Below are 25,381 nucleotides of genomic sequence, written 5' to 3' on the forward strand. Positions count from 1 at the left end.
TTATCCTGAATTATAAATCTAGTTATATACTAGTTCTAACAATATGTATATATATTAAATTATTTTTCATCCCTTTATGTATATACAAAATTCAATTAGTCTTTATATTTTTAAAGAATTAAATTTGGTTTCTTAATGTTTCAAAAAAATCTATATGTTACCCCTTTTTGTCCAAATCATGCTGACGAAGTTAACGATACACCAGCATATTCTTTGTGCCTAATATATTTAGACAGAAAAGATTATATATTATTTTTTTTTAGAAAAATTTAAGGAATCAAACTGAACGGTTTGAAAATAGAACGACCATATTCAACTTTCTAAACATAGAAAGAAACTAAAAATAATTTAATCTAGATAGAAGTTAATAAGTATCAAACGCAGCAACATTATGGAAACAACAATAATATTCCTTTCCATTCCTTGCAGTTCAAAAGAACAACTTAGAAAACAATTATGATGTAATTGTGTACATTATCTATTGATCTAAGAATAGGTTACTTTTACTAGACGAAGATCCAAAGGAGCTTTTAGATGCATGTGATGGTTGAAATATCACCGAGTCTCTTTTCGGAGCACTAGGAGCAGAAAATGACATTCTCTTGTACCTTGATGCATTAGAATTAGCGAAAACTGTGTTCGTTGGGTATGCCATATCTCCACCTAGATTTAAGTCCAAACCTGCACTCTGTGCCTCTCATGATTTTCTCTTACCCCATTACCAGCATATGCTGTGAGGGCAGCTGCTAATATTGCAGATTGAAATTTTGGGGCAGCAGTGATTGCTTTGGTTGCAGCTACAATGGAATCAGGTAGAGGTTGTTTAGATATGGTGTGGTTGCTAATGTGATTAGATTGACAAAGATGCCCCAGGAATGGTTGTTTTCCGGTGTTCATAAGGGAACCATTATGGTTTCTATTTGGGGTGATCAATCCCCCGTAGTTGAAGTAATCACCATAGCAAGGTGAGTGTAGCATACTAGATTGCAAAGGAGAGAAGGTACTCGAGGAAAAATCAACATTGGTTGATGAATATTTTGGTATGAAAGACAAGCTTGGGGTGAATTTTCCAATGTGAGGTGAGGTTTGAGGAGTGGCAAGGTCAAGAGTGACTGTGGGATGAGAATTAGAGGTAGAAATAGATGAGGTGTGGAAGTATAGGTGTGGTGATTTTGAAAGGTGGTGATAGCTTGATGTGAAGTTTAGAGCATTAAGGTTACAAGGAACACTAGAACTGATGAGAGGGACAGTATCTGAATTGGCTAGTCCTAGTTGTGTGGTCAAAGAGGGAGACTGAAGCATGGAAGCAGCAGCAGAAGTTGTGTAGGCTATGGTAGTGGCTGAAGTAGGAAGAGGGTGGTTGTGAGTTCCTTCGTAGGTGGTAATCAAGATTGACATGTCTTCAGCACATCTTTGAACCTGAAAATTTGAAGCAAGCATTAATCATTTAATCATTATGTGACCTATTCTCCTTTTTTTGCCTTAGACAATCCACTAGAAAATTTTGTATACTTGTTTTTTCACAGGACATGATGGAGAGACAGTGCATCGATAGTATGCTCGAGGGCACGGATTCCCTTTTGCCATTTTTTGTCCATATTTTCTCCATTGGCAACCATCATTCATCTGTACAAATTTAAGTTTCAACCATGTAGAATTAATAGAAAGCAATAAAATGGCATTTATATAATAAGATAAAATTTAGTATAACTATTTAATCTAAGTAAGAATCTATCTCAATACCTACAAATAATAGTTTGTATTAAATGTCAATAATGGTTACCAAAACATAGAAACTGCTATATATTGAGTCCAAAAAAAAGGAAGAAATCAATGTGTGATATGTTCAATATATGTTCAATATATTAAGTTTATACTATTACTAACCGTGAGGGTATCACATCTAGCTCTGATACAAACCCTAGCCTTCTTGACTTCAACATGTTGAGAAGCTTCACTTTTATCCCAAGTTCTCTTGAGAACTTTACTGGGTGGCCATATCACTCTGAGCTCCTCTTCCTTCCTTTCCCCATCACACCTACTTTCAGTGCTGTGATTTTTTATAGCTGAAGGGTCAAATCTTATATCTAACCCAAGTGAAAGTCCTTCCTTCAAATCCTCATTTTCTCTGATCTTTTCAGTTCTATTATTCTTCTCATGTTTACCTGTAGATGAAATTCCAAGAGAAAGGGAAACAAGTTCACTTTCTTCATCACTAGTTGAATCCCTTACCAATGAAAGTTTCAAGTTATCGTTTCCTTCTCCAACCTCTCGCATTTCCCTTTCGAGCTTATGATCCTGCATGTTGTAACAGATAAAAGACCTAAGACAAAGCTAATTAGCAAGTTTACACACATATATAACACACTTTGCTGTGTGATGTGAAGTAGATGAAAATTTCGGAGTGTTGTTATTGGTGGGAGAACTATGATGGAATGATGCAATGAATTACAATATACACTATTAATATTGAATGTGGAAAGTTGTGGAACAAGTTATTATTGTCGATCCACTAATTGGTGACAATTATCATTCTTGTGTCACTGTTTACTTTACGTGTCATGATTTGTTTCACTGAGAATAATTATTAGTTAAATTGCAATTAAATTAAACCAAGAGTTCTTGATTATTAACCTTTATTAGTCCACGAAACATACACATCAATATTTATACAGCAAAACATACGCGGCAAACTTAGCAAAGCCAAATAATTCTTCGTTTGTACTTAGAAGCCAGAACCAAAAAGATAAGCTAAGTGACGAAAAAGCACAAACCAACTGTTAAATATATTCCACTTTTTCAGTGCAGTTTTTCTTTATCTACTCAAGTATTAATTAGTTCTCTTGTGAACACATGTAGGAGAAAAAATAAAGTGCTGAAGACTTTGACAGAGATTAGGGCGTAGGTATAATCATAGAACTTGAAGACACATGCTTTTCGTTTTTCACGTTGGATTGAGTAGGAATATTGGTACAGTAACTCTGACCCTCATCTTCACATTGATATTGATGGCACTAAATCATGAGTAATTCAAATAAGTTGCATATTTGAAGCTAAATTGAAGCTAGCATCTTGGAAAGGTAAATCTCTTAGCATGATGGGTCGAATTCAGCTGGTCAATACAGTGATTACTGGATTTCTAGCTTATAGTTTTAATATGTATAAGTGGCCTGTTTCACTTATTAAGCAAGTTGAGCAGTGGTGTCGGAATTTTATTTGGACTGGTGATATTCTGAAAAAAGGTATTGCTACTGTTAATTGGGGGGAAATTTGTTCGCCTCTTGAGGATGGAGGCTTGAATATTATTAATCTTTATCATAAAAATAATGCATATCTTCTTAAGCTTGCTTGGAACTTTGCTTATAGCGACAAACCTTGGTCTTTACTCTTGAAAGCCAGGGTTCTTAAATCAAAATATGAATTTAGAACGGTTTATAGATCTTCCTCTTTCTGGCCTGGAATTAAGCAATTTTATTCTACCATACTTGACTATACTTCTTGGACTGTTGGTACAGGTTCTTTTATTAATTTCTGGAATGATAAATGGTGCTCTACTACTTCTTTAGCAAATATTGCAGGGTTATCTAATGGTGTTAGCATTCCGGATACAGTCTCTCAATTTTGGACAGGTTGTGATTGGAATATTCCCTTATCTTTACAACAGATGCCTCATTTTTTTAATCATATCATGGTTAGAGAGGAACAGGATATTCCTAATTGGATTCTAAATGAGTATGGTCGTTTCACTCTTAAATCGGCTAGGACTTTTTTCTTGGAACCAGGAGTTCCAAGTGGTTGGGGTAAATTCATTTGGTCTTCATCTATTCCGCCTTCCAAAACTCTAGTACTCTGGAAAAATTTCATGGGCGACTTCCTACAGATCAACATATTCAGAATAAGGGTTTGCATATATGTTCTATGTGTTCGCTTTGTGAAAAGCAAGAGGAATCTATTCAACATCTATTTTTTGAATGTTCTAACGCATTGCATATTTGGAGTTGGGTTCGACAAATTTTTCTTACTTCTCATTTCTCTAATAAGGATGATATACTTTCTTTTATTAAGAGTGATGGTAGTCCTTTGGTTAAATTGATTAAGCTTGCGGTGATAACCTTTTCTATATGGATGATATGACGTATGAGGAATTATGCTAGATTTCAGGATAAGATTGGGGTTTCTAAGGCTATTTCGATAATTAAAGATTTAACTTGTCTAGTGGGAAATTCGTCTAAAGCTTCAATGAAGAATGATATGTTGGACTTCAACGTGATTAAGTTTTTCGGTATTAAGACTCGTAGTGGTAAAGTTCTTCGTCCTCTTCCTATTAGATGGGAATTTCCTTCACCAGGCTGGGTCAAAATTAATACTGATGGGGCTGCTAGGGAGTATCCTGGTCTTGCTACTTGTGGAGGTATTTTTCGTGGGAGTATGGGAGAATTTATTGGTGCTTTTTCAGCGTTTCTTGAAGTTCAAACTGCTTTGGTTGCTGAGTTTTATGGAGTTATACATGCTATAGAGGAAGCTCAAAAAATGGGACTTACTAATGTCTGGCTTGAATGTGATTCTGCCTTGGTTTGTGCTGCGTTTACTGCTAGGACTAATGTTCCGTGGATGCTTCAGAATCGATGGAATACTTATTTTAATTTTTGTGGGACAATCAGGTTTAGGGTAACTCATATTTTTCGTGAAGGGAATGCGTGTGCTGATAAGTTGGCTAATTTAGCATTTATTCATAGAGAATCATTTCATTGGTATAATAGACTCCCAGCTAGTCTGTTCTTAGAATTATTTATGAATAGGTATAATCTACCTATGTATCGTTTGTGTTAACATTTGGGTTTTGGTCTAGTCCCCCCATATTTTTGTTTTTTTTTTTTCTTTTTTTTTCTTTTTTTTTAATAATATTTTTTTTCATGTGATGACAGATGATTGTTGTTACTTGAGGTGTGAGCTTAGCTGAGATGTCAAGTTGCATAGTGATACCTAACACGAAAACTTTATAAAAATAAAAAATAAAAAAAAATACGTTGCATATTTTTTATATAATTACATTATAATTCTTAATATTATTATTTTAATATTTTTTTTATATTATTTAATTTTAAATTTATATATATACACACACACACGAGAGAATTACAGTAAAATACTTTATCTAAAAATTTGAAATCATGGTTGTGGTTAAGTTTCCTTTATAAAATGGAAAAATTAGGAAAAAAATAAAAGTAATTAAGAAAGATTATAATTATGTCATATTGTTGCCAACCGTGCAACTGAATACGCCTTTTTTTTTTAAATTAGGATAAATTATATTATTTTGTTTACAATTTTATACTTGTAGAGTATTTTGCGATGTCCATGATAGTCAGCTAACTAGGTGTGTGTCTAGTGAATGGTTTTGAGGATGAGAAATGATACTTTAATAGTTGTATAAAAATTTTGATGCGATAGATTTAGATATAAATATATATAATAAAGGATAAATTTGTAATTAAATAATATGAAAAAATATTAAAATAATTGTATTCAGGGTTATAATATGGTTGTATAAAAAATATGGGTTGTTAATATACACTACAAGAAAATCATGAAATAAAAACCAATTTTAGAAACAAAAAATAATTAGTTGCTATAATGACTAAATTAGAGACCATTTTAGGAACTAAATAAATTTTTGGTTTCTAAATTAGTTTCTATTATTGTTAAATGATTTCTAAATTAGTATCTAGTTAACAACTAAAGTTTTTTCTACCAAATTTAGAATCTAAATAATTGGTAGTTAAAACTTTGGTAGTTAATTAGATACTAATTTAGAAACTATTTAACAATAATAGAAACTAATTTAGAAATCAATTTTTTTTTAGTTTCTAAAATGGTCTCTAATTTAGTTACTATTACAACTAATTATTTTGGTCTCTAAAAATTGGTTTCTATTTGATTATTTTCTTGTAGTGATATCATTACCCTTTGAGGAGAATGAACGAAAATTTAAAAGTTGTCATTTTACGTCATTTTACATCGATCGTCCTTGAGATGATCTTTCAAGTGATAATAGGTTGTCTATTTAGTGAGATAGGTATCAAATAGGCCTCATCATCTATGTTAAGTTTAATAGTGAAATAAATGGAAATGACCATTTTTTTTATCAAAATTTTAGAGGTTTAAGTAGTAAATAATAGTCCTTAAATTTTGGGTCTCGATTTTCATGTAGAAGAAGACTCTTTTGTCCTTTAGATCTGGAGTACTTAATTGATCTTATAGTAGTGGGGTGGACCTACATACAATATGCCTTAGATGGTGGAGGAGGACTCTCTAGTTAGAAACCATTGTTTTAAACCAAGACAATTTTTAATTGGAAGGCGCCCACACTGGGCTAGATAAAACTTTTCCTACCTCCACACAATAGTACATAATATTTTGAGAAATAATTGCAACATCATGAGGAATTAGCAAATTTTTGGATATCGTATCGGGAATTGTAGTGTGAGAATGTGGAGGCCAAACCATGAGGAAAAGAAGCTTAGGCTGAAGGAGAACGACTTTGGGAAGAAGTTCACACTAAGCAAGATAAATAAAGAGAAGAGACTCGCATTGAGCACAAGCGACTACGAGAAGAGACAAAGATGTCACACCATTCAATGGGGGAAGTCATGTGAGGACATAAGGAGTTACAAAAAGCCAATGAAGAGCTACAAGAGGCCATGCACATATAGATGTCCAACGGAGGTGGGGCAAATCCTTTCCTGATACACGCTCAAGAAGATCCACAACCCTTCTCCCAAGCGATCATGGAAAAACAAGTACTCTCTCAATACATGGTGCCCAAAAATCACACCTTTTTCGGGATCAAGAGATCCAGAGAGCCACTTAAAACCTTTTAGAGCGCAAAATGCTTATCCCAGATGGCTCGGACATTGTATGATGCAAAATATTTGTCAAAACATTCACAGGCACTACACTTCAATGGTTAAGCAGAATCCCTAGCGGAGTCATCAACTTTTTCCATATTTTTTCTTAAATGTTTGTGGTCATGACCAATAAAGTCAAGCCTCCACGAATTGTATCTCTTTAATGTTAAACAACAAGAAGGTTAACCTTTGAAGATTTATTTTAATCGCTTTTGCGATATCTCGATTCGCATACATCAACCTAACAAAGAGATGTTCATTGATGCTTTCATCAAAGAATTGCAGTTCAACCCCTTTAGTGAGTCCCTTATTCATAATAGGGCCGATTTTATGGCTGAAATTTGAAGTTGGGCATCATCTCACATTTAAACCAAGGAAGTGATGCGGTGTAAGAGATCAGAAGAAAAATGTCAGCCACTTGTGAAGTATAAGGATAATACTAAAAAATTGAGGCCAAAATGAGAAGATGATTAGCAGGAGAGGCACATCAACTGGCGATTTGTATATTATGTACCCCAAAGGTCACAGAAGAACAAGGAAAGATTGAAATGTCCAACCTTCAATGTCTCTCTAAAGGAAATCTTTGAAGATGATAAGGTAGCTCGTTGTCTTCAGTTTCCCAAAGATGAAAATTATGTTTTGTCTTTAAAATCATTTTTGCTCACATATTCAGTTTTCAACTGATCATAGGTTAGTTATATTACCACCAAGTGTTTTTTCAAAATACAATTTGTTCTTTCAACTTTTAATCTGTTGTTTTATAACAATTTTCAAAACTATTTTGAGAAAATTGTTTTGATTTGAATCCTATAAAAAGAGAGCTTTATCACAGTTCAAACCATCCCTTGCAATTATAAAGTGCATAGTTTTCAAGCGATTTTTATTGAGGTTTCACGTGAGCTTAGCTTTGAAAGTTTTTCTCAAAAACTTTTAAGTCTTTGTAAATACTGTTTTGTTTTTAGTGGAATCCATCTTGGTGTAAGGTGGGACTGGATGTAGCTCTTATTGAGTGAACCAGTATAAAACTGTGTGTGCCTTTCTTCTTCCTCAATCACTACCTATAAAACTAAAAATCTGAAAATTTGTGATGAAATAAATCTGTTGTTTTAGAATTGAATATGTTGTGTTTTAACTGCAGAAGTGGTCTGAATCATATTCTGTTTTCAAGTTTTTTATAAGATTTTAATCAAACTTAAAACTCAAGGAATCCTTCATCTATGACAAATTAACTCTTAAAATTAGTCAACTATAATCAATCTTGATATAGGAACTATTTTAGAAATCATCATACCAAATCTGTTTTTAAAAGGAAAGTGTTTACATGTTTAAATTGATTTGTTCTTAATCAATCTTTTAAAGAACTGGTTTGAGGAAAACCTTTAGAACTGTGTGTTTCAAAGCTTTTGTTTTTAAATCTGAATTAAAGATCGTAATCTCCCTTGATTTGTTTTTTCAAGATATTGGTTTTAAAACTAAATTGAATCTTTATAACTCATTCTATTCAATGATTTTATTCGTGATACAGTTTTCAATATTTCCTGTGTATAAAGATAAGAACTAGTTTAGATGAAATACTTAATTCAAAAATAAAACATGTTATTCTTTAAACTAATTTGTTGCATTTCTGATTTACACTCTGAACAAAAAATCAATTTGTTTTTCTTTAAATCAATCTGATCTTTTTTCTGTCAGGATTTCTTAAAAGCTTACATTTGAGAAAATTATCCTAAGTACAATTCACCCCCTCTTGAACTTAGACTCCCATAAACTCAACACATTCCTCATTATTCCATTGGTTCATTGTTTAAGGTTTTTGTTCATTGCTCCACCACCGCGCTCTGCTTTCCCATCACAGATGTCGCTGCTGCCTTTGTAAGTTCTTCCTACCTTCATTCCTTATTCTTCCGCTTTCGTCCTCATCTTAATTTTCCTCCATTCTTCCATTGGTTCATTATTTAAGGTTCTTGTTCATTGCTCCGCCACCACGCTCCGCTTTCCCTCCACCGTTAGCGTTGTTGCCTTCCCCCGCGTTGTTGTCATCACTTTGAGGTTGGTATTGTTTTTTTTTAATATTTTTTTTGTCTTTAAGTGACTTATAGACGACGATAATCGTCGTCTATACCTCAATAGAATAGACTACGTGCTGATAGACAGTGGTTTCAAAATCGTTGTCTAATTGCTAAAAGAACCATTGTCTTTGACTTTTTCTACACTAGTGTGAGCATTGACTTCAAATATTTAAATAACATTTGTCCAAAGGACTTTTATTCTTTGCCCAATATTGATGCATTGGTGGATAAAACATTCGAATGTGGACTCCTTAGTTTTTTGGACGCTTATTCTGGGTACAATAAGATTTGAATGCATCCTATGGATGAATATAAGACCGCCTTCATGAGTGAAACATCAAATTATTGTTACAAGGTGATGCCATGCATATTGAAAAATGTTGTGGCTACCTATCAGCATTTGATGGATCGAATATTGCATTCGCTAATTGGGAGAAATGTGCATGCTTACATGGATGATATGGTGGTCACAACTTTCGCAACAAACTAGCACCAATCAGATTTGGAAGAGTTATTCAACACCACTAAAAAGTATCAACTTAATCTTAACCCAAAATATGTGTACTTGACATGAAGGATAAATTTTTTTGAGTTTCTTGCTCACTAAATAGAAAATAGAGACGAATTTGAATAAGTGTTTGAGCATTATTAACATGAGAAGTTGAAACAACATAAAGGAGATTTATCAACCAAACAAGTCAAATCCAAAGCAGGAGATAATGGTTCTCATTATTTCCAATACCTTTAGCGAAATGTTATTGAGTAGACAGAAGAATTTTAAAAGACTTTCTTGATGTTGAAGGAATACTTATCTAATCCTCCAATGTTAAGTAAGCCAATATCAAACAAGTCGTTTTGGTTATTTATCACGGTGCATAACAGACAATACACTACAAGAAAAAAGAATTTTAACGGAGGTTATTTAGTAGAGGTTGATATAACCCTAGGAATTGATTTAATTAACAGAGGTTTTTTACCTCCGTCAAGTTCCAAAGGTTATTAAAAAACCTCAGCAAAATAACGGAGGTTTTTTAACTTGCGCTAAATTTCAAAGGTTTATTTTAAAACATCAGCAAAATAACAGAGGTTTTTTTAACCTTCGTTAAATTCCAAATGTTTATTCTAAAACCTCAGCAAAACAACAGAAGTTTTTTTAACCTTCGTTAAATTCCAAAGGTTTATTCTTAACCCTTGGCAAAATAACGGAGGTTATTTCACCTTCGGTAAATTCCAAAGATTCATTCTAAAACCTTAGCAAAATAACTAAGGGTTTTTTAACATTCGTTAAATTCCAAAGATTTATTGTAGAACCTCAATAAAACACTCCAGATTTTTTAAACTTCAATAAATAAATAAATATAATTAAATCTATTTATAAATAAATAATTAAAAACTACATAGTTTTAATATATTTTATAACTAAATTTTCTCTAAAATTTTGAAAGTGTAACTTTACAATACAAATAAGTTTTCTAAAATTTCAAAAAAAAAAATTGAAAAACTCAGCAAAATAACCTTGGATAATAAGTATATCAACAACTAATCATGGATAATAAGTATTTCAACCGTATTTGCATATTTTTTATGATTGATGGTACTTGGTTTATATAATTCTTAGTTTTTTTTGTTATGGGCTCATACTTCAAAAAAACTTGACTTATTTTGTTTTAGTTTTTAATGTACATATATTTTATGTGCAATTTTAGTTTTAATTATAATTATTAATATTTAATTCTCATAATTTTGAAATATTTTAAATTAAGGTCTTTATTTTAAAATGCATATAATAATTAATTCATTGCGAAAGTGAGAAGTGATAAAGTTAATTTCTCCAAGCAATATGTTCTTGCAATCTTTAGCCAAGAACACACATTACTTTGAAGCCTACATCTGATAGATAATGAAATTATTTAGGATATATAAAGCAGGGATAAACACCACTTATGAGCCAAGTTGGAGAAGTAAAGTGATGGAAGAAGTAATATTGATGCAAGAAGAAGATAGTGCCTTATTTAGTGTTTCTTCTCCTTAGATATAATAGACATACGTGTGGTTGAATTGTGATTTCTTGTTATGACTACTGTCGACGACCATTGAGCCTGTGTGTCGAAGAGCAATGTGTCTACGGTGGAAGAGAGAAGTCAAGAGAATTGTTAGAGATTGTGAAAAATGGGATTGAATGTTATTTCAAACGGCAAGTCATTTTACGAAAATTTTGAAACTCATGGTATTTTACTGATGTTCTTAAACCCGTGGTATTTTACGGATAAATTTTAAACCCATGGTATTTAACGGAGGTTTTGAAACCTATGGTATTTTCCGGAGGTTTTGAAACTCATGATATTTTACGGAGGTTCTTAAACCCATGATATTTAACAAGGGGTTCTGAAAGACTTTTCCTAAGAACACGTTCTTCAGGGATGGTTTAGCGGGATAAACGACAACCCTGGGTAAATGATTTAACACTACAAGAAAATCATGAAATAGAAACCAATTTTTAGAAATCAAAATAATTAGTTGTAATAGTAACTAAATTAGATACCATTTTAGAAACTAAAAAAAAATTGGTTTCTAAATTAGTTTCTATTATTGTTAAATAGTTTCTAAATTATCTAATTAGCAACCAAGGTTTTAGAGACCAAATTTAGAAACTAAATAATTGGTACTTAAAACCTTAGTTGCTAATTAGATACCAATTTAGAAACTATTTAACAGTAATAGAAACTAATTTAGAAACCAATTTTTTATTTAGTTTCTAAAATGGTCTCTAATTTAGTTACTATTACAACTAATTATTTTGGTCTCTAAAATTGGTTTCTAGTTCATGATTTTCTTGGAGTGTAATAGAAGTTTTAATCCTAGGTAATGTAAAAATAAAACTCCATTAAAACCATTTTTTTTTAATGATAATTCAGGTTGCTACATGAAGAGAAGGGGCAAACAAAGACTAATTTATTTTGTAAGCAAGGTTTTAAACAAGAAAAGTTTTTAATCACAACAATACTTTTCTACATAATATTTTATATTTTTATTACTAAATTATTATTTTTTTAAATGTTGTAATGATGATGGCAGCTATATAATGCTTTTTTTTATAATATCTTAGCTAATTCACTATGATTAAAAAATTGATTAATTTAGTTGATATAACTAAATACTTATTAAATTTATACTTTTACAAAACTACTCCACGTATTAATTAGTCGTTACAAATACTTAAAATTAACGTACTTATTTTTATAAAAAAATTAGACAATTTTTAACTAATTCTTGTCAAATGAAATCAACGTCACTTTTCTTAAATCTCATAAAAGCTTCGAAAGAAGTAATATATCTTTTAAACTAAACCAACTCCTACGTCATGATTATTCCCTCTCAATATAGATCATGAGTTCCACTAACATTTTTTGTTGGACAAACAATATGAACCCATTTAAATTTTAATACACAAACATAGGATTTTGATAATTATTAGAGCTTCAACTGAGCTTTCATAAGAAATCAAAATATTTCTTCCTAGGAAAAACAAAACACAGAAACATATAAAGCAACACTATATTCTTGTCTTAGAATCCGAACATTTCAGTTATTAAATATTAGAATAAATTTCCCACTTAAGGAAGAGAAACCAGTATTTGTAGTATTTGTTAGAAATATCAGTGGTTTTTTATTTAAGAAGCTTCATCAATATATTCTTTCAAAATCTGGAAGATTTTAAGAGAAATATGTGCCAAAACTGATACTTTTAGTTACTATTTTTTTAATTCAGATTACTATATGAATGAATATATTTCCTGCCTTAAATCAAGAAACTTTATGACTAAACCTATCATTCATGTTTGTGTTCAATAATCTTCTCAAGTACTCATTTGATACTCAAATATGTCCTCTCAAACAGCATCAGAAGCATTAAATATTTGACTCAAACATGGGAAAACCAGACCAGTCCTTGTCAAAATGAAAAAGATGGAGAACAATCATCACTCAATTCACATTTATGATTAATAAACTTAACATATAATGATGCTTTTAAGAACTAAAGCTAGCATGCATGCACCATCCCAGAAATTCTAGATTCATCATTGCCTTCTACCTCATAACAGAGTAATAACGAAAGTTTCAAATTCCTAATTATACACATCAGGAACACCAAAATGAATATTCAAAGATGAAACTCACGAATTCAAAAGTCACAGAATAAAGAAAATCATCACCTTGTTATTGATTTCTTCACTGCTAACTTCCATAGATTTTTGGCAGATAAAAAAGTGCAAATTGTTAATGGAGCAATGTTTTCTTCTTCTCATCACCATATAGGTCTGGCTTTGTTATGTACTGAAGCCAGCAGTTTTTGACTTCGATAATATAAGCTAAAATTGAGGTGTTGTCAGCCTCACGTCAAGAGCGTGTAAAGAACAAACAGTGATCTTCTTTTTTTTATATGTGATTATAAGAATGAACATTATATAATTCAGCATTTCAACTCTAAACACGATGGCTAATGGCTATGTAATTAGTATTTTAGACATGAAATAACAGTAGATTTGAAGATTTATGTGTTAAAGGTCACAAAAATGCCGACTTGAGTCAAAGTTCACCTGCCATGTTTCTCATCAACCTTGAATATGGTGACTTTGTGTGGGTCCTCCATTTCGGTGCCATTTTTATATTACACCTTCCTTTCTTTTACCTTAAGGTCATAAATTTCCAACAAATTCCCCCATAGATAGCTTGTATTTATTACTTTCGTTTAATAAAGAAAAGACACCAATGGAACTTTATCTATATATGTCCATTATAAAATTAAGAGCCCTTCCTTTTCTTCCAAAACTACTACAAAATATATTATATATTTATATATATTACTAAAAAAATCATTCAATAAAAATTAATTTTAAAGATAAAAAATAATTAATTAGTATATTAACTAATTAGATATTATTTAAGAAATAAAAATATTATTGATATTTAAAGTAATTTATATTATAAATAAAATTTTAAAAAAATATTATCTAATTAACTATTAAAATTTTAATTATCAAATTAATATAAAGTAGTTGATAGTTAAAATAATTAATTAGATGTAAATTTAGAAATTAGTTTATAAATTATATTAATAATATAAAGTACTTTATATATCAACAATTTTTTAGTCTCTAAAATTAAAAATTTATTAATAATTGTCATATATATATATATATATATATATATATATATATATATAACTTAGAGATTATCTTACAACCTATTTTCATTTGCTAATTTTTTAACTCATTAGTATACATATGTTAAAGAATTCACACATTTTCTGCCAAGTCAGATCTCCCCGACCCTTCAATTTTTGTCCTATTGGCATAATTTTTTCACTAATTTGAATTACTATATTTTGTTCATTTTTTTCTATCCTTTGCATTATTTGTTTATACATTATATAAATAATATCTAAAATTTATTTATCAAGAGTTTTTGGTAAAGTAAAATAAATTTTAAATCTTAAACTGTTTTTTCAATCTTTCATTAACTATATCTTTAAACTTATAGTTGGAAAAACTCTTAGATATTAATTTAGAGCATTCTTTATATACACACAATTAAGACTAAATTCCTAATGTCATGACTGTTACCATGGCCCCATTTATATGCAATCTCATCATTTTGACTGTCTCCACAGTTAAAAACCTTGGATACAGCATAAGAGTGTTTTTTGTTGTTGGTGTTCATTGCGTCCCATTTCTTGCTAAAAAGATCAGTTAAATTTAGATGATTTATGGGTGGTTAACTACTCATTAAAGATTATGCCATTTAAAATGTTGCATCAAAATTTTCAATCACAGTATTATGAACCCTTATTAAATCTTGTTTATAAATTAGGATTGACCTAAAACAGGTTGTGTCTGCAGAGTGTACATCCATTGTGTAGGTCTAATGACCCAAGTCACCAACCTACACGTTACTGTTCCTATTTATTAGTTTTGTTTGAAGTAATGATCAACGTTTTCAGTATATCTCAATTATATCATGCTCCACATGGCATGAGCAGCAAAATTAATACTTTAATTCAACGATCGAGGCCTTAGTTACAGGCACAAGTCCATTTTCAAAGCTATTCCTACCTTTGAAGGGTCATTTCTGCAGGCAGCAGCTACATTTTAAGCAGTGAAAATCCAGCTTTCAGTCACCAACTAGACACGTTTTGTGAGAATTTAAGGGCCGGCAAGGCAATTACACACACAATACATTAATCAATTATTGACTATATCTCATAGATTCTAATTGGTATTTCAGATGTGTTACCTTTGTTGTGTCTATTAACTTAACTTAAGCTCTGTGCCTGAAAATATTTTAGGTCTTGAAACTTCAAAGTATAGCTTCAGAAGTTATGGACCAAAGCCCTGTCATTGTCCATGGGAAATATAGCACGCCTCTAGTTGAAAAAACCTTGCCCATTTAGTATATTATTTAGGCCAAAATAATTAGAATTTTATTTAAGTGATTCACTCACAAAAAGTCATTACTTCTGAGTTACCAGAATAAAGTTCTATTTTTATGTATAAATGTCTAATTTTGATATGTTAAAGAATATCACGAGTTTATGTCACAATATTTAAAATTTGCTACTATTTTTCATTACAGGTACTCGAGTTTGTTCTTATTATTTTGAAATTATTTCTCTACATCTTTACGAAGTTTTGGCACCAGATTGGTTTTTATCTTGTATTAAATTTCTAAAATGTCCGATTTGATTTAATATTTTTTTTTAAATATTGATAAATTATAACTTTAATTTTTTTTTAAAACAAAAAAAACAATTATATTTGTAATTATTGACTCTAACACTAGTGCAAAAAAGCTTTAAAACGGTAACTATTTTAATTGTAAAACGATGATTTTCTAGCCGTCTTTGATCAGCGTGTAATCTTATGTCCGAAAACAAAGAAGACAACTTTTTAGCCATCTTCTTAGATTCAGATAAAGAGGACGACTATGGTAAAAGTCACCCTTTTACACCTCTCTTATGCATGAGGTGTAAAAGGGTGAGACTTTTACCATAACTACCCTTATAAACCATTCTAAAGCATATAAAAAGGCGGTTATGTACCCTTATAAACATTTGCACAACACTTAGGAAGACAACTATGATAAATAGCCGCCCTTGTAGATGGTAATTTTTTTAGTACATTCTGTTTAATGCTAATTCCCGTCTAAATTGACCTGTTCAATTATAACCTAGCAAGACAAATACATAAATTCAGAGAATCAAATTATATATATTAGTAAAAATGTATTACAAACACTAATAACATATATTTTTACTTATATTCCTATCTATCTATCTAATTCCTACACTATTGATTAGGTATCCTAAAGTTATAAAAATTTAGGAAATATGTGGTCCAAGCATGTCTCACATATTCTATGGCGGTCGAAGGCATTGCTTGCTCATCCATAAAGAACTACATTACAAAATAAGGTTCACGTAAATTAGTGTTAAGATACACATGTGTTAAAGTTATAAAAATAATTTATCATCATGTTACCTACTCCCAATCACTTTTAAATTTAAAGCCCAATCTTACAATGGTAACCATCAATTGCATAACGTAATAGCCACACTCATAGCTTTCTGGTTGTTTATTACACTATAATTTAACATAAAGTAAAAGTTAATATTGATAAACAATGAAAAGAAAAAGACAAAAATTACAAACATTTAGTGTCATCCACTTCAAATTTTGATAATTTGAATTGGATCGACCTCTTAGGATGTTATATCCATGCCATGAACTGATTAATACTAAAAATCATACGGAGTTAAGTTTATAGTACTTACTTATCAATCATATTCTTTAAATGTGTGGATGACCTCTTGTGTAGGGAACAAAACCACACATTAGTCTTATCAACCGTGGATGAGACAAGTAATTGCTAATGACCCTTATATCATCCATGAAAAGAGTTAGTAAAAATTTAAAACATGAAATAGTAATAATTGACGACTTATAATTAAACTTACTCATTAATATAAGGGCATAAATAAATTTATTTTCCCTCTTTTTCCAGGGTGTCAGTGATGTATGATTGAGTTTCACATTTCTTTATTCTAGTGGGATTAGGATATGAGAGATCTAAGAATCCATACACATCTTCATTCCCATCATTGATAGAAACTTCATGCAAATACCTAAAAGTTATTAGTTAAAGCATAATCAATAACAATTTAACATAAAGTAAATTGAAATATAGGTAAAGATACTTACATCATAAAAAATTGAATTATATTTATATTGAGTTCCTGATCCCCAACTGCAAATTCTAACAAATCTAACATGTATATGTACAATGGAATGTCAGTGTTTATTTCAAAAAAAATGTATCATCCCACAGAATTTTCGTAGAGTTATAACCAATCTCTCTAGCAGTTGCAGGTAAGGAAGCTATAGGATCGTCAATCGGAACCTCATGCTTCTTTTTCAGACTTGGTTTTTGACGAGGTTTCTACAAAATAAAAAACATTTGTATTAAATTACATGTAATATATCAATATAAATAAATATAATGAAATGAAATTATTACCAGAGGTTCTGGTATAATTCGAATGAGGTGTCTATGTTAGGCTACGAATGTCTGAAATGCATCGGGCACAGTTGTTACCTCATCTGAAGGTAGTGGAACACGAGCATCAACTACTCGTACTCTTTCCACCATTACCTTCGCCATATCAGGGGAGAGAGGAACATTATGTAAGGGGGTGGCCTCTTCATAGACTTTTCCATTGGCCACCACCTGAGTAAACATGCCGCCCTCTACCAGTAGCTCACATTGGCTCGTCTGGCCAATGATATCCTCCCCTAATGTTGTAGGAGCCACACAACTCCCTTTTGTGCTCTTTGGAGCGAGACTAACATGCGCCTCAAGCAGCTCAACACAACCTTGTTGTGATAGAAACTCCTGTTGTAACTCTAACCGCACCTGTTCAGTCTCCTTTCTCATCTCCTCCATTAATTCTTGATGTATCTTACTCGTCAGTTCTGCTTTAGTCTTTGAGGCGAGGGAGAAGGATGAATGTTGTGGTTCAACTCCTAAATAATGCTTAATTTCAACCCCTTTTCCAGCTGCACGAACATGATCACAGTGCTCAAGTCGTCTAATTGCTTCAACCAGAATCTTGCGACGACCTTCATGATACTCGTAAGACGATCTAATAGAAGTTGAATGCTATAATTGCCACAAAAAGGTCACTTCAAGTCAAGTTGTCTACAAAAGAAGAGAAATGGGAAAGGCAAGAACTCTCATTTCAAGAAGGAATCTACTAATGTTGTTGTAGCATCTAATAGTTATGAGTCTGTTGGGGTATTGATGGCATTTACTTCTGATACACAAAGGAGTTAGGTCATGGACTCAGGACGCACTTATCACATGTGTCCTTTGAATGAGTTTTTTTAGAAGTTGGAATTGAAAGAAGATGCAAAGTCCTTCTTGGGAATAATAAATTCTACAAGGTTCAAGGTATGAGATATATCAAATTCAAGATGTTTGATAATCGAGAGATGTTGTTGCAAGAAGTGATGTATGTTTTGGAGCTCAAGAGGAATCTTTTGCCAATCAAATTGGTTAACGACCAAGTTTGAACAAGTGATAAAGATTCTAAGGGAAGCATTTAGAGTTGTTAAGGGGAAGAAAAAAAATAGTTTGTATATCTTATACTATTCAACAGTGATGGTGGATTCCTTTGTAGTTAGTCAGACGATGCAAGATAAGGCGAAGTTGCGGCATCTGAGGTTAGGACACATTAGTGAGAAGGGTTTGTTGAAGCTGGAGAAGGAGAATGTGCTAAGATATGATAGGATAAATGGATTGGAGTTTTGAGACTAGTAAGCATGTTTTAGTAGACTCTTTGAGTTTGCTCATGTAGACATGTGGGGTCCAATGAGAGCTCGAACTCATGGTGGGGATCTTATTTCCTCACATTCATAGACAATTAGTCAAGGAAGGTATGAATCTATAAATTAAAATGTAGGACTAATACTTTTAAAAGGTTTAAGGAGTGACACACCATGGTTAGTAATTAGCAGGGGACCAAATTGAAAGTTCTCAAGACAAAAAATGGATTGGAGTTTGTTCAGGGGAGTTCAATGAGTTTTGTAGGTGGAAGGTATAAAGAGGCATAAGATAGTTGCAGATACACCACGACAAAATGGGCTAGTTGGGATGAACATAACCTTTATAGAGAGGGTGAGATGTATGATACTGGGAGCTAGATTGTCTAAGTCCTTCTGGAGAAAGTTGTAAACATTATCATCTACCTGATAAATAGGAATCCATTGTATGCTCTAAATTGTAAGAATCATATGGAAGTATGGAGTGGAAGGTCAACAAATTATGGAAATATGAACGTATTTGTTACCTTGGCATTTTCACATGTCAAGAAGAACAAACTTGAAGCACGGATTGAAAGGTGTATCCTCATTGAATATGTAAAAGACATGAAAGGGTATAAGGTGTTGAGGTTGGATCCTAGAGAGGCTAGATGCTTTGTTAGCAAGGATATCACATTCAATAAGACTTGAATGGCTATGATGTGTGGAGATCCAAAGAAAGGGAAGGAGAAAGTCCATGTAAAGGTGGAACTTTCTAATGATGGATCAGACTGCCTAGAGGTGTCAGATGATGTAGATCAAGAACAAGTGTTTATGGCCAAAGTTTGGCAGCATAACTCTTCTCATTCAAGTTAAACATACAAAAGGGGAGCACACTTATTTATAGCCCTAAAACTTGGCCAAGGAGAATAGAAGGTTCAAGGGAAAATTCAAGTTTAAAATCCTTCAAACTTGGGAGCCAAGGCTAATCACACCTTGCATGTGATCAAAGGCATGGAAAAAACACTTGCTAAGCCTAATTGGCACGCCTCACTCTCCTCGTGATGGCCTATGGTTTCTCTTTAGGTAATGAAAGACCAATTGAAACCCTAGTTAGGTTAAAGCCCTAATTATATCTCTAGTATACTATATAGGCCCACATACAAGCTCAAAACCTATACTATTTTGTCCAACTATATGGTCTATGGTCCAATTTATTTGGTAAATACAAGCCCAAACAAAACTTAATCTACTATATACATTTATACAAACTAATAAGCTTGACCCAAGATGATAAGAGTTTATCTTTGTTGAGCTCAGTTGAGTCTCATTTTTCTTGAATTCTCCTAGTCATATCTCTAGTGGTTGAACCTTGATTAAGGGTCTTTCATCACCTTATTAATTATGTTTTAACAACATATGAAAAGATAGAAGGTTTTGAGCCTAAAAGCTTCCAAGACTATAGTAGGTGTAAAAGGTTAGCAATGGTAGGTTGCCATGGAGAAGGAGATTAAATCTTTGAGGAAGAACTACATGTAGGCGCTTATTCCTCTACCAAGAAACCACAAGGTGTTAATGATGTCAGAGACCCATGCATAGGATCTACTACTAGGGCAATGGCTAGGAGAATCCAGGAAGAGTAGGACTCAACAGAGACTGACAGAGAAACCCTCTTGCACATTTTTAAAGTCGTGGCCTAGTTGTAATTAGTAGAATAGGTTGTAAATAAATTGGGCCAAGGAGCACAAGTTCTTGGGCTTAGGTGGTGTTGTTTAATTAAAAAAATCCTTTTTTTCTCTTGTAATTAGCCGACCAATTAACCTATAAATAAAGGTGCAAGACTTGGCGAAATTCAGAACAATACACTTAGAGTTATGATGCAGAACCTTCCAGACATTACTTTTATTTGTCTTCTCTCTTTAAGGTAGAGACCTTAATAGACCACACCTATTACTCTCCACACACATCACGACTATTCCAAGGATCCTTGAACTTTATGAGTTCTCCCTTGCTCCCAACTTCCATTTGCTTCCGCCAATTCCATTCAATCTTGCGCAATCTACACAACATGAAGATGGAACCATTATCATCTATAGCCCGGTTTCAGGAAGCTAAGTGGTTTCCTATTTGTTTGTGTGTTTTAAATCATTTTTCATGTTGTTTCATTTCAATTGTAATTGTTTTGATTTGTTTTCACTTTAGTTCATCATTTATTTTACTGTTGTTTGAATTTTATATGGTTCAAAATTGTGTTTCCGTCTTTGAACCTTCCATTTTTTTTAGCTAGTAGGATGCTCTTTGAGTTACCGTGTGTGTTTTTATGTTTTTTTAAGTCTTAATTCACATTTTAATCAATGCAACCTGTTTTAGTTTGAGCCAATTTTATCTTTATATCTTAATTCAGTCATGTCTAGTCATGTATTTCCATAAATGTTACAAATTTCATGTAGTACTTGTTCTTGGACATTTGGTTGATTGCTTTTATTTGAGTCGTACACATGATCTATTTTGTGCTTTGTTAATGGTTGTTTAGTGCATTTTAATTTTACATAATTGAGTTTTGTACTTGTTAGTAGATTCATAACAAGTTCCTTGAGTCACAATTCCATTGTGTCTTGAGTTTCATTGCAAATTTTATTGGAATTCCTTAGGTATTTCTTCTAATCACTTTCAGATTTTGAGTAACTTGCTAAAAAAATTTATTGCAATATGTTCCTGTTGAATTTTGTTGTATAAATTTGGATTAGAATCAATGGATGTGTTAAAAAAATACAAAAAAAAGGCGCAAGGTAGCCAAGTGCACCAGTTTGTAGGGTTCAGCACAAGGTAACCTCGCCCAGCGTTTTGAATGTGAGCATAAAATTTCCATAAATTATTGCAATAAACTGTGGCTTATTGGCCTAATTTTGAGGAATAAAAGTTTCAAGAACAATTTCCAAATAGATAAAAAGAATTAATCTAGCAAGTTTTACTTGAAATTTTTTTTAATATTTCTTAGCTAATTTTCTTTTGTTAATCTACTTTATATCCTTTCCTAGGTTATGTTGAGTGCTGATTTTCTTTCTAAACCTTAATTCTAGTTTGCCAATTCTTCTTAATCTTTTATGTTTCTCAATTCAAATTCTTATTTGAGTAATCCCTATTTCAAATGGAACTTTTGTTGAATTTTGATTCTTTTGGCCTCTACTTGGAATGGTTGAACACTCTGGTGACATTAGAGAAATGATTCAATGAAAGCAATCCCTTATTACCAAAGGTTGAATCCCCAAAGAAGAGAAAGCAAATGGATTGTCTCAACAAGGAGTGACAAACACTTAGGAGGATTATGATATGAGTTGATTTGAAATGTGCACATATTTTTAAAGATTTCACTTAGATTAAGAATTAGATTAACATTTATGGTGATGACTCGGTGAGGATTGTCACTGGACATGAACTTAATCAAATGGTTAATTAAGTGTGAAAGTTCTCTTCAAAGAGCAAAGAAAAAAGACTCACACAAAGAAAAATATGCAAGCGGAAAATAAGAACTCAAAATATAGTAGAATTGGCGAAAATGAAAGACATGGAATAAGAAAAAAAGAAATGAAAACTTAGATGGTTGTAGTCGTTCATGGAGATGGAGGAATGGAGGATGTCACGCCACTTGGAGGAGAGGAATTCCAAGATAAGTGATGAAGAGAGTTGTCACTTGAAGCATCTTACCAAGATAAGACTTACAGAATTTTAGACACTCAGAAAATCACTCACACAGAGTTTTTTTACTAAAAAAATGTTGTGAATTACAAGAGGTAAGATCACCTATTTATAACATGAGGTGCCATGAGCTTAGTGTGTGGAAGGAAATTCAAAATTCAAATTAAACATGTTTAGGCTTCTAATTATGTGTCACTAAAAGTGGATCTAGGAGGATCATGCTTTTCACATTTAAGCATCTGCTTAATGTGGAAAGTGTGATCACATGTGCTCCTCTAGCTAGGGTTTCTAGAAGCCTTAGCTAGATTATTTTTCTTGGGCCAATGTGAGCCCAATTTATTACATTTAATCATGTCTTGTAAAAAGACTAAAATAAAGAACAGTTGATATCTAGTCCATGTTCAGGTGTTCTTCTCCTGAGGATCCCATGAGGAATAATGGAATATGTGATAAGAATCAAATAAAGGAGGCTTTTATTAATGGAGGAAGAGGACATCCACCCTCACATTTGAAGTTCTTCCTTCTAGTCTTCTCAAAATTAAAAGAAGACATAAAATAAAGATGAGGCCCAAGCCCAAAGCCCAAGCCCAAACCCAAGAAGGCCAAAGCCTAAAGAGCCCAAGTCCATCCCATGAGGGGCAAGGCCAAGCTTTGAAATACTCTTGTATAGTTTTAGGAGGTGTGGTTATTAAATAAAGGAGTGTGAAAATGTAAAATAAAGTCACATTGTCCATGTGACTTAGGAGAGTGGTGTAGGTATAGTTTTTAGGAGGTGTCATAGTAGAAAAAGGTCACACCTCCCATGTGACTTGTTTTTGGTGGGAATTTCAAATGAGTTTATTTGAAATTTCCCACCTATTTTTCAGCACCTCTAGGCTATAAATAAAGGTGCTTAGCTTGTACAATTCAGATTTCAATTTAGACTAAAGAAACTATACTCAATTTTTGAGAGAGCATTGGAGAGCTTTGTGCCTTCTTCACTAGTCTTATCTTGATGGTTCCATGGTTACCTCAAGTGGCGGCTTGCACACTCATCTAGGAGTCTCCATCCTTCTAGTGGCGTGATCATCCAACCATACATCCATCTTCATGAGCTTTCTCTTCTCCTTCCTTCCTTCTTTTTCAATTGTTCATGTTTAGCTTGTTGTTCTTGAAATTCTGTTCGGCAGTTTTCAATTCTTATGTGTTTTTGGTTCGGTTCCTTGGTTTCTTTGCTGTTCATTGTTGTTCTTCTTCATTTCTAGCCTTTATGTTCGCTTCATTTCAGTTCTAAGCTAATTCTGTTCGGTGCAATTGTGTTTTCTCTCAATTTAATCGGTTCAATTTGACAATAATTGGAACTTCCATATGAGTTTGGATTTGGTACTAGTTTTGGTGAGTTCTTGACTTAGAACATTGATCCAATTCTAAGAAAAAGTGTCTAACTATTGTCCAACTCAAGTTGATTCCTAAGAATGTCAAGAATCATTCTAATTGTGCTAGTGGAATCACATCATGTGGTATCATGAGTTTAGGTGTGTTCTTGTTTAATTTTTGAGTTGTGTAGCACTTTAATTTCAAGAGCTTTTTAATTTCTTGCAATTTAAGTTTCTGTTTTAGGCTTATTTGAGTTTACTTGCTGTTTTAATTCTTTTGTCTATCATATGTTTGAGTATTTTCCTTTTTGAATCCTTACAAGTTTTGTCTTAGTCTTGTTTTTCCATAATTGTCATCACTTCTTGTAGTACTTTTATTGCTTTTGTTGTTTCTTGCTTTAGTGTCATATAATTTTTCTGAATTTGATCTTGATCCTTTGTGTGCATTTTCTTTTTTAGATTGAGTTCATACTTGTATTTTAGACCTATACAAGTTCCTGTACATCATTTTCCATTATGTATTTGCTAATTCATAATTCTGTTTTTCATTCCTATTAGGATTCCTCTGTTTTCTGAAAACGTGCTTACTGTTTTTCCTTATTTCAATTTATTTACTCACTGGAAAATTCTGAAATTCTGGATTTGTGATATTCAAAGTGTTAGAAAAGATTAGAAAAAAGAAGTACTCAAAAATTCAAAGTACACAAAAAATGATAAATAAAATACAAAAAGTGTACAATTCTGCCGAAAAAAATACGGTAATCTGGCAGCGATTTTGAAAAATTTATATCCATTAATTGGCTTACTGTTTTTGCATACTTCCAGTGCCATTTTTGAGCTAAGATCTTGAAGTTTGTGTGGTTAAAATTTCATAATCCAGTTCGCTCTATATCATTCCAGTTAAATCAGTGAACATCAAGCACAGTTTGCATAAAAAATATTTTCCAGTAGCTAATTTTTTGTTTTCTTCATCTACTCTAGTGCTTTTCTTTAAGTATTCTTTTGTGTGCCTACTTTCTCATTGAGTTCCTTATTTTTCTTGCTTGTCTTTTGTTCATTAATCTTTGAGTTTGTCAAACATCTAGTATTCCTTTTGCTCTAGCCTTTCATTGCTTATACTTTTTCTTGTTTGTCTTTATTGCTTCTTTGGTTTTGTTGTGGTTGGCTTTGAGATTGGTGTGTCTTGCTTTGACATCTTTCATTTGAGGATTCCAAGACCTCAAGATCAGATTGGTGTAGGGACATTATTTCTTTGAGAGTGACCTCTTTTTCTGGCCAAATTCACTTCGGCAATTTGGTTGCCAAACTCACTGTTTTTGCTAATTTTGTTTCTTACCTTGTTTGCTGTTTTTGTGTGTTTGCTGTTTTAATTTGCAAATGGCTGGCTTTTCAAGTGGTTCTTCCAAACAGAATTATTCTAGCAAAGCTTCTGCCCTTGGTAAAGTAAAGGAGGCCAAGCAAGCCCTTACGCAAAATCATGAAGCTATAAGAAAGTT

At 32.3% G+C, this 25,381-nt stretch overlaps 1 pseudogene across 1 annotated transcript; it reads right to left on the reverse strand.

Moving 5' to 3' along the window:
• Positions 1–417: 417 nt before the first annotated feature.
• LOC137805807 (WRKY transcription factor 72A-like) lies at positions 418–13,291 on the reverse strand (annotated as a pseudogene). The gene is made up of 4 exons (XR_016519378.1): positions 13,192–13,291; positions 1,888–2,298; positions 1,513–1,626; positions 418–1,419 (listed from the first exon to the last, which is right to left on the reverse strand). The product of XR_016519378.1 is annotated as a WRKY transcription factor 72A-like (transcript).
• Positions 13,292–25,381: the final 12,090 nt, after the last annotated feature.

This window comes from Phaseolus vulgaris, chromosome 3, assembly GCF_051622355.1.
Source record: "Phaseolus vulgaris cultivar YP4 chromosome 3, ASM5162235v1, whole genome shotgun sequence".
In the NCBI taxonomy this organism is placed as follows: domain Eukaryota; kingdom Viridiplantae; phylum Streptophyta; class Magnoliopsida; order Fabales; family Fabaceae; genus Phaseolus; species Phaseolus vulgaris.